Source organism: Lissotriton vulgaris, chromosome 11 (genome assembly GCF_964263255.1).
Source record: "Lissotriton vulgaris chromosome 11, aLisVul1.2, whole genome shotgun sequence".
NCBI lineage: Eukaryota > Metazoa > Chordata > Amphibia > Caudata > Salamandridae > Lissotriton > Lissotriton vulgaris.
In genome coordinates this window covers 1097368199-1097381374 of record NC_141699.1, presented here as the reverse complement: position 1 = coordinate 1097381374, position 13176 = coordinate 1097368199, and the positions used below count along the sequence as shown (strand labels likewise).

Sequence of the window (13176 nt, the reverse complement as noted above, 5' to 3'; positions counted from 1 at the left end):
GGTTGAGTATCTTAAGAGCGTCAATAATAGCCACTGCAGGTTGTGGGTTCATTCCAATATTAATGGGATGCGGTCGGCATCGCAATAATACCTTCCAGACAATCAATGTCTTATTTCATAATCTTTGACAGCTGCTAATGCCTTGAGAAAGCCCCAGCCCTGTGATCCGAGAAGGGGCAAAACACGTGTTGGCTGTCTTTTTCTAGCAGAAATCTTGGATCACAAGAGAAATAAACTTACTACAAGAAATACGCATTGGTTACTCCGGACTTTTCTATTCATTTTTGGAATCTGAGTAAACAAGATGATCTAGCTAGCCAGCTCTGTCCTTCCGACAGTTCATGTAGTTTTGCCTTAAATGGGCTAGGGGTTCACCATTGGGTCATCTGGAGTCTCCCTAAAATTTAACACTAAACTAGAACGGATCCCTCCCGGAAATCTCACCCCTCTTACCCTCTACAAAGCCCAATCAGTTGACACCTGGCAGGAGAACGCAGGCACGTCATCAATCCTCTCAGATGATGAGTTCAGGCACCTCTATGTAGGACCCAACACAACACCGCAGGAGAGCTGCTGGATCCAGTCAATCGCCAGCGGGCACCAGGTCACCAACATCTCCTAACCTCGAACCATCAGTGGTAATTCCTCTAAGAGGCGATTAATTTACTTTACAAAAGTAAAATGGGCAGACTTAGAATAACACCTTCAATGAGCGAGCATGCACGCATTACATAAAGCCACCAAGACTACAGCATTCAGCCCAGGCACGTGGACCCTTACAGTGGGTAGTAAACGGACTTGTGACCACCCTTGCAGAATGTGAGTAGATGTGGACTTTTAAATTGATAGGCTGGACACCGGCGCCTCGTAGAGATCTTTGTGCAACCCTAGGACCACCCTGTCACATCCCATTGGTTGACCTGCACAAATTTCATTGGTCCACCTAAACATGTCATCAGTCTGAGGTGGGGACAACGAGGCTGTCGGAGTCTGGAATACTAAGAACCAGCTTATATAGTGCCTTGAAGAGTGATCGAACTGGATTTATATAGTGCTGCATATACCAGTCGTTACTGCTCGTAAACTTGCCAGAATGGAAATATTATCTTTACTTTCTCACTTAAAATCAAAGTATGCCGTCTTAATTAAAATAGAAATTTCTTAGTTAACGCTATCTTTTTTCGGTGACAAGAAATCTTTTTAATTCTAGTTCAGCTTTCTATTGCTGCACTAGACCAATTCAAAACATGTAATGTTAAGGGCACTTTCATTGTTGAATATACCACAGGCCTACTTTCTTTGCATGTACTTGCGGCAGTACACAGATCCTCCTCTTAATTAATGCCACATTGTTGTCCAGATTCCATCTTTTTTATTCAGGCACCCATTTTCCTCTGTGGTCCAGAGTTAAAAAATGTTCGGTGCTTTGCAGAGTGCGAGCCTCCAGCCTACACACTTTGACAAAGCATCACAAAGTGATCTGTGTGAAACACACACAATCTACCAATAGGCAACTGAAAAAGGGCCAAAGTGTAAGGAATGCCTTTCACCCTCACAAAGCCTGTTGTGCACAAGGTACAGGCTTGTAAGTGTGAAATAAACCTATTCGCTGTGCATATAGAAATGACGTAAGTCGCAGATATGTTTGTGGTTCAAAATGTTAACATGCTCAGTGCTTGCGATTCTCAAGCAGGAGGACTTGGATAAAAGGAGTGCCATTCTTGCTTGAGGTTCACAACAAAGTGTGTCAGTAGTATGCAACAGCTCTTGGAGCACAAAGGATTGGAAGGTAATAATTGGCATAGTGTTCTGGCAGCTGTGGGCATCTGGAAGGGCAGGCGGGGTGCCTTGAACCCTTCCCCATCCCCATGCTTCCATTGATATCCTTTTACAACGTGCAGTCAGTCTTGCAGGACAGACCTCCTCAGCTCTTACCAGAGCTTGTAAACCCTTTCTGACACATAGGGGGCTTCGGAGGAGCATTGCCCTCTCACTGTCTTGCTATTGGCTGTTAGGTGTATTGTTCCGCCTCTAACGGAGTATTTTCATGGCAGTGAATGGAATGCATTGTTTCCGGGAGCAGCAGCAGCTGGCAGGGACTACTAAGTGAATGCAGAATGCGTCTTCCCATGGAAACGTGGTTTGTGTTCCAAATAGCCCTGCACAGCACAGGTCGGCATCCCTCGTCAAATATTTTCCACCATATCGCCTGACCAGAATTCAAAGGTTGGCTCCCCAACCATCTGCAGCCCATGCAGATAAGTGCGGTGGGGCCGGGTGGCGGGGAATTTGGACAGACAAAGACTAGATAAAATTATGTATTTATTTAATTTTCCCTCAGGGTCGTCTTTCGGACCCCCCCCTCCCCTCCCACACACACACACACACACCCCGCCCTACTGCTCTTACCTGCACAGGTTGTGGCTGCTCCCAACACCATCTCTCAATATCAATTTCAAAATTGAAAATATTTGAAGGGAGGTTCCTGCACCACCAAGGTCCTCCCAGGATATTAGCATATTATTCTGCATCACACACCTGAAGCCTCACCTCTTCTGCCAAGTTTTTGCATCCTAATGACTAAGCGCAACTTCCCTCTCCCTCACAGTAGGGCTGGCACACTCTATCTCAATTTAATCACATGACTGACTTACAAAAACAAATTAATAAATGCAAAAACAAATAAATAAAATACCGTAAAAAATTAAATTGCAGCAAATAAATACATGATGACCTATTGTTTCAAGCTGCTGTCCTGCAGAATCCACAGCGAATCCAACTGTCCTTGAAGATGGCGGCCATCTTGAAATGTGATATATGACAATCTTAAAATGGCCTCCACTAGATTAACGAAGGCTGAATCACTGATACTCACACCTGGACACAGTAGTGCAACGCGATAGAGTCGTTTTAATGAAGAGGAGGGTAACTAATTAAGAGGCCGTCTATAGACTCAGGAAAGGCATACTTGGATGAAATTTACTGCCTCCTCGTGCAGTATTTTGGACATGCTGAGGCAACAACAGCCCAGCAAGCTGCATTGTCTTTCTTAACAGGCTTAAGAGGCAATAACTGGCATCTGTTTGTCAATATCAGATCTGACTCATCCCCCTTGAATGCAGAAGTGTCAAGGCCAGCGACTATATTTGTGGGATCAGCCAGACCAGCGGAACCTGAGGTGAACTTTGAAATTGATTCAAGCACCTTCATCTTGAGGTCTCTAAGGAATATGAGACAGACTTTATCTACCCCAGCCGAGGTTAGTATTGCAGAGTCATTAAAGATGCACTTACCGCCGCGCCCCTTATCGGACCACGTAGAGGACTGCTGCAACACACGTCCGGTTTTGTGAATTTCTGCATCAAAGTTGATCTCCGGTTCAAACTTAAACCCAGTTTTGAGGCACGTGGGAATTTTTTTCTCCGACTGACAAACTCTACTAGAATGGATTTCACAGCACCCAGAACAGAACTCCAGCTCCAGGCGCCATTAGATGGGCCACACAAAGGTTGAAGTTTGTGGTGAACATGGCTGGTAAACATTTTCGGCAGAAGTTTGGACGGTAATGCTTCATCCTAGGAAGGAAATATGAGATGGAAAATAAAGCACTTCAGTACAGATAATGGAAAAGCAACATAAGAGAGAACATACAGTAAACATTTAAAATAAAATATCAAGAGCCTATTGTATTTATGCAGATATAAATTGGTATTTGTACCGCACAAACGAAGATTGGGTGTATCAGCACTTTACAAAATGGAGAGTGTGACTGAGTACAAACAGACTGACAGCAAAGGGAGTGTGAATCACTCCCGGCTGATGGCAAAGGGAGTGTAAATCACTCCCGACTGATGTCAAAGGGAGTGTAAATCACTCCTGACTGACGGCAAAGGGAGTGTGAATCACTCCTGACTGATGGCAAAGGGAGTGTAAATCACTCCCGACTGATGGCAAAGGGAGTGTAAATCACTCCTGACTGACGGCAAAGGGAGTGTGAATCACTCCTGACTGATGGCAAAGGGAGTGTGAATCACTCCTGACTGATGGCAAAGGGAGTGTAAATCACTCCCGACTGATGGCAAAGGGAGTGTGAATCACTCCTGACTGATGGCAAAGGGAGTGCGAATCACTCCTGACTGATGGCAAAGGGAGTGTGAATCACTCCCGACTGATGTCAAAGGGAGTGTGAATCACTCCCGACTGATGTCAAAGGGAGTGTGAATCACTCCCGACTGATGGCAGAGGGAGTGTGAATCACTCTCGACTGATGGCAAAGGGAGTGTGAATCACTCCCGACTGATGTCAAAGGGAGTGTGAATCACTCCAGACTGATGGCAGAGGGAGTGTGAATCACTCTCGACTGATGGCAAAGGGAGTGTGAATCACTCCCGACTGATGGCAAAGGGAGTGTAAATCACTTCCGACTGATGGCAAAGGGAGTGTGAATCACTTCCGACTGATGGCAAAGGGAGTGTAAATCACTCCCGACTGATGGCAAAGGGAGTGTGAATCACTCCCGACTGATGGCAAAGGGAGTGTAAATCACTCCTGACTCATGTCAAAGGGAGTGTGAATCACTCCTGACTGATGGCAAAGGGAGTGCGAATCACTCCTGACTGATGGCAGAGGGAGTGTGAATCACTCTCGACTGATAGCAAAGGGAGTGTAAATCACTCCCGACTAATGGCAAAGGGAGTGTGAATCACTCCCGACTGATGGCAAAGGGAGTGTGAATCACTCCCGACTGATGGCAAAAGGAGTGTGAATCACTCCCGACTGATGGGAAAGGGAGTGTAAATCACTCCTGACTCATGTCAAAGGGAGTGTGAATCACTCCTGACTGATGGCAAAGGGAGTGCGAATCACTCCTGACTGATGGCAGAGGGAGTGTGAATCACTCTCGACTGATGGCAAAGGGAGTGTAAATCACTCCCGACTGATGGCAAAGGGAGTGTAAATCACTCCCGACTGATGGCAAAGGGAGTGTGAATCACTCCCGACTGATGGCAAAGGGAGTGTAAATCACTCCTGACTGATGGCAAAGGGAGTGTGAATTACTCCTGACTGATGGCAAAGGGAGTGCGAATCACTCCTGACTGGCAGAGGGAGTGTGAATCACTCTCGACTGATGGCAAAGGGAGTGTAAATCACTTCCGACTGATGGCAAATAGAGTGTAAATCACTCCCGACTGATGGCAAAGGGAGTGTGAATCACTCCCGACTGATGGCAATGGGAGTGTGAATCACTCCTGAGTGTAGCCAGAGTGGGCAGAGGGAACCCCAATCGATGATTGGGGAGATGCTCTTTAGAAAGATATCTTTAGCTGTTTTTTAAATTGCAGAGAGAGGAGGGTGGGAGCCTGATTGGCAGAGGGGTGTTGTGTTTTATTCTAGGCTGAAAGCTGGAAACATCTTGACCATTTGGATGAACTTAGGACAGCCAGTGAGTAGGTTTACCCCGATAGAGTAGGGAGACGACCCACACTTGAAGGGAAACAACGTTAACGCAGGCATCACATCGCGATGCCATTACAACGCAGTTGTTATGACTGTGTTGTTACCACACAATGTCATTACTACGCAAGTCATTACATCGACTTGCAGTAGATGGCGTGCTAACATTAGAATAGTATAATTTACTATTCCAACACCTTCCCTATTGTTACGTAGGCTGGAGTTGGAATAGCAAATTATACATTTCTAATGTCAGAGCGCCATCTACTGCAAGTCAATGTAATGACTTGCATAGTAATAGCTTTGCGTGGTAACAACGTGGTCGTTGTAATGACCGCGTTGTAATGCCACACGTTGTGATGACTCGCGTTGTAACAAGTCATATTCACACTTGAACGGTGGTTCTGAGGTCGTCTTCAAGGAGGTACGTTTAAACTCTTTGTAGGTGTGGGAGTTGATGCCATGTTGGTGTTTTCTTGCACTTTCCAAGAGTGGTCCTAGTCGACGGTACAACGTTGTGATTTTCTATTTCTGGAAAGATGCCTTGTACATTGTTCCCGACTCACATTGGAAGAGTCACTCTGGGATTTTGTGTTCTTGCCTGTCATTGGTGGTGAGAATTCAGGTAGGTGCTTGACTTCCATACTGGGGTGATGGAGGCATTCTTTTAGGTGGTTGATGTTTTGATTGTGGAGACATTTAACTACAGTTGGCTGTTTCCAGTATATTGGTGAATCTTTAGTCTATGATTGCCAAGGAGAATTCTTATGGGTATATCTAAAATATTCCTGAAGCTCTGCACTTCCATCCACTTGGCGAACAGAGACACAAACCCAGCGATGTGAGGCCAGATGTTATTTATTTACAAGAACCTCAAACCTGATGCGTTTCGGGTACCTAGTACCCTTGCTCTTATATATATATATATATATATATATATATATATATATATATATATATATATATATATATATATATATATATATATATATTGATCATCAGGAAAAGGAAAGAGCGAATAGGTAGTAATTCTCAAAGAATAGCTGCTGTCTTACTCTTGATGCTGAAACGTGTCAGGAGACAGATTGTGTTTTTGAGTAGGAGTCGGTTGACATCAGATGCTCTTGAAGTAAGAAGGCACCAACCTGTTCGATCGTGTTGTCGATGAATGGGAGTTGGGTAATAGTCTGATAGGTTCCTGGGCTTATCGGGTCTGAGTTGGATTCCTTTAGGAGTAGGAGGATTTATTCTGTTTTGAGGGTGTGCAGGGATATCCCTTGTGTAAGGGACACATTAATTATATTCAGAAGTAGTGCCTTACTGCTGAGGCTTATGAAAATGGCCAAGGAGGAGAATGTCTTTTTTTGTGGGTGGCGGCCCTGAGAGTGGTGCGCATGATCGACATATTGATGTCTAATTTTGTTGATCTTTTTTTATGAAGAAAATGTTGAATGCCTTATATTTTTTATTAATTGTGGTTTTGACAGTTCTAGAAGGGGGTTGATGCAGTGTCTGATGCCTTTGAAGGTGGATTGGCTTCTACTGTGTGCTTCTGTGATGGCTTTGTGGGTGTTCCTCTGAGACTTTTAAATTCTGTTTAATGATCCTGAATATGCGGTTTTTGACAGTTTTTTTATGTTTGAAGATAGAACAGCTGCTGTCAGAGTGGACAATTTAGTTTTTATTATAGACGGTGTCTTCGGAGCAAGGACACATGCTTTGAAAAGATCATGAGAACGCCAAGTGGTACCATGAGATTACCTCCTGGCTGCATGGTGGTAAAAGGGTGAATAGATTGTGATTGACTGAGTCAATGAGGGGATGTTTGAATGAGCATAACTGCTATGTGGCTGGTTCTGGTTGGATTTGGGGTAGAAGGTGAATGAGTGGTGAACTGTTCTGGCCAGTCCAGGTGGATCAAGTTGGATCGGCGTTAGAGTGTTGGGGTATGGTATCGGAGGGATGATGAGCTGAAGACTGTTGCCCAAGATTGTTGTTGTAGGAGAACAGAGAACAGATGGGAGAGGGAGGAAGCCAGGGTGGGTCCTGACCCAAGGAAGGGAGGGGAATGGTAGTATTGATGAACTGGATCTTATTGCTTCGATCCCGGTTCTATTGCTTCGATCCCGATTCTATTGTAATTGTCAACTGTGTGTAGAGGTTGAAAGCAACAATATAAATCGTTTTTTAAAAGTCTGTTGCCCAGGCTGTGATTAGGTTTGATGACAAGTCTCTTAATATTGAATGGACTGAGAAGGCCAGTTGGTGCAGATGACATGTTCTCGGTGAAGGAGTCTCTCAGAAGATAAGGATACCAGAGGAAAAACTTTCAGGCACATGTGATGGATAGATTTGGGATGTGATTGCTTTGATGAAGGTGATGCAGCATCCTGGTAGGCTGTAGAGCAGGATGAAGGTGACTGGGAGGCAGAGACGGGGAGGTTCCGGTGAGGAGGTCAAGATAGGAGAGGTAAAAGGGTTTCCAGGGAGTGCAAATGCCTTTTTGTGGAGGAAGGTGAGTCCTCTGCTGTGGTTTCAAGTGAACTATTTAAGATTGTAGAAATTGAGGACGGGGACATCCGCTGCGAGTATGGAGGTGGAGTGAGCCATGTTTCACTGATTATGAACGCATTGAAGTTGTGAGTGACAATACCATCCGCGATATCAACGGTAGGCAGAGTGCAGAGTAAGGTCTGATGGACAAAGCTAATGCTGTTTCCACTGATACTGTGAGTGCAAGGATGCTTGTGTTTGCTGCCAGCTATACTTGTGGTAATATCAAGGAAATCAACAGCAACAACCTGCCTACCTGGCCAGAAAACAGGTCCACCAACTGCTAAATAACGGCCCACACTGTTCAGTCATACCGTACCATGGACCAATGCCTGATTGCCCTTCAGGCCAATCTGACTCTGTGGCCAGGTCACCTGACCTGCCTCTGACTATGCTTGCCCTAAAATGGTAATGCTGGTAGTGCTGACTTAATTTTAATGTCAGGCGTGACAGCACTGATGTCTGAAAGATATATATTGTTACTAATTCCTTACAATATACATAGTGGGGTTTGGCTCCAACCAATGGAATATAACTCTCTCCCCATACACAAATGTCTGCTTAGTGTATCATTGCGCCTTCTATGGAGTACTTATCTCAGTGACTTATTTAACTCCTAGATGGCTCATATACAGACTGCAATCTCTTTTTTTCACCTCTGGTGCAGTTTTTTGAAGTTGTTCTGGTCAATCCTGAAACTGCAAGCCTGACCTACTGGTATTTGTCGTTAAGTGTCATGGCAGGAATTTTCCTTCAGTGTCTTCACTTAGTTTTTTTACGTAATAGCCTGTGAAACAGAAACACAATAACCGCTTTGGAGTCACATGGTAAGACTGCTAAAATTAAAAAAAGATGGAAGTAATCGAATGAAAATGTGTAATTAATAGTTCAATTGAGGTACAAATATGCATGTGTGATCACACCTATGGAGCTAGCTAGATGTTGAGGCGAATGCCACGCTCATCTAGTACCCATGTAGGCAGAAAATGCACGTGCATTGGGCGGCTTCTGTGGGCAGGGGCTGGGATGGGCACTATTGTGGCAGGCATCACTGTCCCAGTGTGTGGAGCGCTGCTGTAACACAAGAGCCCAGAAGAAAGCAATACAGGAAAAGCATTGGGAGTGAGAATAAGTCTTGTCTTTTGGCTTTGCCAGTGCTTTTTGCAGACGCTGATTAGATTCTGCGGAAAAAAAGGGTTATTGCTGATACACAAAAGGTGATGGGAGGAATGCTTGCTGGCAATTGCTTGGTGTAACAGTCCAGCCCAAAATTCCAAGCCAGGCACTCCCTGAACCAGACCACAAGCAACCCAGGACCGGTTTTGTGCTGGTTGAGGCCTCTTCAGTTAAGTGTAGCTCGGCTTCAGTGGCACAGTGAGCACGGGATTCATGTCTGGACATACCCTTGCCACTTAGGGTGCTGCCCCAAACACTCAAAAGGTGAGGGAGGAAAGAATACAATAAGTGTAACCACTGGTGGTCGCTCAGGCAGCATTCTAACCCATCATTCTTTTTCCCCCGTGCCACCTTAATCTGGACCCAGACCTATTGATATCAGTCCAGCCCAAACTGCAAATCGGGCCCTTCCTGAACCACAGCACAAGTAACCCAATGTTGGTCGCCACTGTGTGTTATAGCTAGGACCCAGTTACCATGTGAAATTAATTGGCTGGTTTGCTGATAACTTTAGCGTTGTTTGGCAAATCTTCATAAAAAATAAATGAAAAAATGTTTTTAATGTCAATCCACCTCAGCTCCTAACTTGAAGTTTTGGGGTGATCCATCAAGTGGGTGGCACGAGAAAGGGGGTACCAAAATGCTATTTTCCCCATGCAATTCCCATAGGTATTTTTGAACAGCACTACTGCAAAAACTGCAGAACGGAATTACACCAAATTTGGCAGAAAGTTAGATCTATACCCAGAAAGAGTGCCTTTTGGGATTTAATAATAATCTGTTTAGTAGTTTTGAAAAAATGAATGTTCAAAATGTATTGATATCTGAAAGACTGGGGATGTGGGACTTCCGTGGGCACACTACTTAAAATAATAGAGCAATCTGATTGGCCAAAAGGACTCTTTTTTTTTTTCCAGTCCGCCGACTCGCTCTTGCAGAAACGAGAAGCTCCTGTGAGTCACGTGGGAGCTCACGCTCTGATTGGCTGGCCACAACATGAAGAGAAATGTTGCAGCTGCCATTACAGTACACAGGTTCTCAGTCCTTGTGTCCTGAAAATGAAAAAAACAATATTGTGTAAGGGGTCAGGGCAGCCGTACCTGGAACCCCTTGGGCTGCATGTTTCTTTTTTTCTATTCTTTTTCTGGGTTGCTGCAATCCTGCAGGACTCTCACAAGAGCCAGTGCGACCAACTTCCTCAAGCCAATGTACTACAGGATCTTTTCTTTTTTTTTTAAATAAGTGGGGTGAGTGCTCCTTCAGGTAGGCCAGGAACTGTGACCAACTCCACACTGTGCTCGGTGAAAGGTTGTTTGTGGTGGGGGTGGATGGGCTCAAGGCCTGGCTGCAGGTAAGCCCTGCAACAGCCTCATGTCATGCAAGGTCGAAGACCATGCGGGCAGGTTTTGGTTGACCACAGAGGCTGGCCCGGGGTCCGGCCCCATGCCATGGTCTCCGGCCAGCCCCAGAGCACACACAGCCAAATGCTATATGCAGCGTGGGGATGGCCACTTGCAGGGGTGAGGGGGTGGGTGGGTGCAGCCCTGGCTTAGCCAGGATGTGCATGGAGGGGTGGGACCAGGCCATAGGAGGGGGTAGGTGCACTTTTAAGTGCGCATGTCAGTATGGCCAGTCTAACACACATGCACACTTTGGTTTCTCCAACCGCGCTGTATTGCTCAGCTGGGTTGGAGAAAAAGGACCGACTCCCTATATCTGAGCGAGCGTTAATCCAACCCACTCTGGCCAATCCTCACTCTGCTCTCATGTTTGAGAGCAGTGAGAGGATTGGATGGGGAGTCTGTGATGCTTGCCCAGGGACTGCTAGGACCAGCGAGTTAAAGCAGAGGAGCGCAAGGCCGCCGGCAGCACCAGATACAATTGTGTTTCTTAAACCCCTTGTGCTCTCCCCACGCACCTCTCCTCCGCCCCTGCACCCCCTCCAACCGCCCTACCTCCCTAAATCAGTATCGGCCACCACTGAATAAGAGTGGCGTGGACGGCAGGTAATAGTCATTTTAATGTGTACTGAATTAATATTTAACTGCTGTTGAGGTAATCTCAAAATTAGCCAGACAGTGCCACCTTGTGGCAGACTGTCACAAGCACCGGTGTTGACAATTAATTGCCGGTGCTGAGCTCGAAAAACTCTGGTTCAAATTAAGGATATGGCTTGGGTCTGATTTAATTCTGCACCTCCTAACTTTGCGTTCTCCTAGGTTTGACATAGATGCTCCTGTGCCCTGCCACCCGATACGTATTGATGACTCGCCTCTGCTGTCCCACCCACTGCCTATCCAGTGAGGTCAGGAGATGTTGGTTCCTAGGAGCCCCCTAGGGGCTGGATTTAATCCTGCACCTCTCATGCGGAGTTCTTATATGTCCTTTACTGACACGCCTGTAACATCCCGCCCAGTCCCTATTTATTAAGATCTGGAGAAGTTGGACATCAGGCAGGGGCGTAACACAGGCCCCCGCAGACCACGTGGTGCGGGGGGGCCCGAACCTCCAGGGGGCCCCCTCGGCACTGCACTCTGTCCGGAGAGCTCCTAACTGAGCCCGGAGGGGGCCCCTCTACATACCTTGCAGGGAGGCCCACTCAATTTTCATTATGCCAGTGACACCAGGAGCCCCCTGGTGCCTAATTTATTCCTGCACCTCTCATGCTGCGTTCTTCTAGGTCCTTCACAGATGCGCCTCCCACCTGGCGCCTATTGATTCACGTCAAGAAATGCTGGTCACCGGGAGCCCCCTGGGGCTGGATTGAATCTTACACCTCTCATGCAGAGTTCTTACCTTCACCCTCGTGGTGCCCAAAATTTGGACCGCAAGCTCTTCGCAGCTCTTGAGGACCATCCTGCATCAGCGAATGTGCTCCTCCACATTGGCACAGTGCCCCCTGCCGACCCATCGAGGTCACTGCATCACTCATTCTGCAGCACTGGCTGTGCTGAGGAAGTGTACCCCTCCCACAATGGCACAGCGCCCCCTGCAGGCCCATCCAGGGCAGCGTGTCCTCCATCCTACATCACTGGCTGTGCTGAGGAAGTGTACCCCTCCCACATGACACGGTGCCCAGTGCCGGCCCATCTAAGGCAGCGTATCCACCTCCCTGCATTTTATTTATTTATGCGTTTTTATATAGCGCTGACTTTACCCGAAGGTGTCAGAGCGCTTCACAAAATACAAGATACAAGAGAACATTACAAGTGAACAAATTACAAAAGCAAAAGTTACATTTCATGAGGCAAAAGTGGCAATCGTGAGTGAACAAAATACAAGAGGTAGCAAACGGTGCATTACAGGAGAAAAAAGTGACGTGTGCAGGTTACAAAAGCGTACAAAGTACAAGTAGAGGTATAATACTAATAATAGGGAATTTGTAAGTGTACCCCTCCCACACCGGCACAACACCCCCTGCTGGTAAATACAAGGTAGCACATCCACCCTGCATCAATGGCTGTGCTGTGTAAGTCTACTCCCCCCCCCCACACTCACACAGCGCCCCCTGCGGGCCCATCCAGGGCAGCCCGTCCACCACCCTACATCAGTAAGAGTACCCCTCTTATACAACGCCACCTGCCGCCCCATCTAGAGCAGCGCGTTCTCCATCCTGCAGCACCGGCTGTGGAGAGGAAGTGTACCCTGCCCACACAGCGCCCCCTGCAGGGCCATCCAGGGCAGCCGTCCTCCACCCTACATCAGTAAGGGTACCCCTCCCATACAGCGCCACCTACTGCCCCATCAATGGCACTGCGTTCTCCATCCTGCCGCACCGGATGTGGAGAGGAAGTGTATCCCTCCCTCACTGGCATGGCGCCCCCTGCGGGTCCATCCAGGGCAGCCCGTCCTCCACCCTACATCAGTAAGGGTATCCCTTCCATACAGCTCCCCCTACTGCCCCATCAAGGGCACTGCGTTCTCCATACAGCAGCACCAGCTGTGGTGAGGAAGTGTACCCCTCCCACACCAGCACAGCGCCCCCTGCCGGCC

The 13176-nt window shown here is 47.0% G+C and overlaps 1 long non-coding RNA gene across 1 annotated transcript in view; it reads right to left on the bottom strand.

Annotated features, from left to right (window-relative positions):
- Nucleotides 1–13176, bottom strand: part of LOC147684225 (uncharacterized) — a 262916-nt gene that overhangs the window by 65713 nt on the left and 184027 nt on the right. Inside the window, exon 4 of the long non-coding RNA XR_015300986.1 lies at nucleotides 3294–3575. This is a non-coding gene — a long non-coding RNA (uncharacterized LOC147684225). The remainder of the gene's footprint in view (nucleotides 1–3293; nucleotides 3576–13176) is intronic.